At 43.0% G+C, this 1,760-nt stretch overlaps 1 pseudogene; it reads left to right on the top strand.

Moving 5' to 3' along the window:
* Window positions 1-438: 438 nt before the first annotated feature.
* On the top strand, window positions 439-556 carry LOC126421506 (5S ribosomal RNA; annotated as a pseudogene).
* The last annotated feature ends 1,204 nt before the right edge of the window (window positions 557-1,760 follow it).

The following is a 1,760-nucleotide window of genomic DNA, read 5'->3' as shown; positions in this document are numbered from 1 at the left end:
GTTTATTTGCAGACACTAACGCGAGAGACGCACTCGGTGTAATTTGTTCAAAAAGCTGAAAAAAATTGCTTAATATAGACTTTTTCTTCTTCTAGATTTAAGTTCTCGCTTTTTCTTTACTCTGATGGTGGTTTCGAATAACGAGGACAGTCTGTGGTGATTGGTAGTTTTTGCAGTAAAATACTCGAAGTTTTTTGCTGATTTTATGCATGATGGACATGTCTCTGCTGATCATTTGAAATCGACGGCTGTGCACTTCGTTGGATGTCGCAAAATAATGAGAAGCGAATTGTATCCTGCATTGGAATGTAAAACCTACACCGATTTTGCTCATAAAACTAAATGAAAATGGACTTTGTCTATTTTTGTGTAAAGACAACATTTATTATCATAGTGATTGTGTTTTCCTTTTTTTTAATAGTTGCTTTATTGTAGGAGTGCAACGGCCTTGCCGCAGTGGATACACCTGTTCCCGTCAGATCACCGAAGTTAAGCGCTGTCGGGTGTGGCCAGAACTCGGATGGGTGACCATCCGGGCCGCCATGCGCTGTTGTCGTTTTTTGGGGTGTACACAGCCTCATGATGCCACTTGTGGAGCTACTCGACCGAATAGTAGCGACTCCGGTCACAGAAAACCATCATAACGACTGGGAGAGCAGTGTGCCGACCACACGCCCATCCTATCCACATCCTCAGCTAAGGATGACGCGGCGGTCGGGTGGTCCCGATGGGCCACTTGTGGCCTGAAGACGGAGTGCTTTTTTTATTATAGAAGTCGTCTTGATGTTAAATAGTCCACTGCTCGGAAGGGCGTGGTGGGAGTTCCGTAAGAGGTCGCGACTAGCCCTTTACACAAACAACCCTCAGTTGGGATTGTCGTTGTTGTTGTCTTCAGTCCTGAGACTGGTTTGATGCAGCTCTCCATGCTACTCTATCCAGTGCAAGCTTCTTCATCTCCCAGTACCTACTGCAGCTTACATCCTTCTGAGTCTGCTTAGTGTATTCACCTCCCTCTACGACTTTTACCCTACACGCTGCCCTCCAGTGCTATATTGGTGATCCCTTGACGCCTCTGAACATGTCCTACCAACCGATCCCTTCTTCTGGTCAAGTTGTGAGTTGTGCCACAAACTCCTCTTCTCCCCAATTCTATTCAATACCTCCTCATTAGTTATGTGATCTACCCATCTAATCTTCAGTATTCTTCTGTAGCACCACATTTCGAAAGCTTCTATTCTCTTCTTGTCTAAACTATTTATCGTCCATGTTTCACTTCCATACATGGCTACACTCCATACAAACACTTTCAGAAACGACTTCCTGACACTTAATCTACACTGGATGTTAACAAATTTCTCTTCTTCAGAAACGCTTTCCTTGCCATTGTCAGTCTACATTTTATATCCTCTCTACTTCGACCATCATCAGTTATTTTGCTTCCCAAATAACAACACTCCTTTACTACTTTAGCTGTCTCACTTCCTAATCTAATTCCCTCAGCATCACCGGCTTAATTCGACTACATTCCATTATCCTTGTTTTGCTTTTGTTGATTTCTTCTTATACCCTCCTTTCAAGACACTGTTCATTCCGTTCAACTACTCCTCCAAGTCCTTTGCTGTCTCTGACGGAATTACAATGTCATCGGCGAACTTAAAAGTTTTTATTTCTTCTCCCTGGATTTTAATACCTACTCCGAACTTTTCTTTTGTTTCATTTACTGCTTGTCCAATATACAGATTGAAGAGTATCGGTGAGAG

The sequence above is a fragment of the Schistocerca serialis genome, chromosome 1 (genome assembly GCF_023864345.2).
Source record: "Schistocerca serialis cubense isolate TAMUIC-IGC-003099 chromosome 1, iqSchSeri2.2, whole genome shotgun sequence".
NCBI lineage: Eukaryota > Metazoa > Arthropoda > Insecta > Orthoptera > Acrididae > Schistocerca > Schistocerca serialis.
This window is presented reverse-complemented; position numbering and strand designations above follow the sequence as displayed.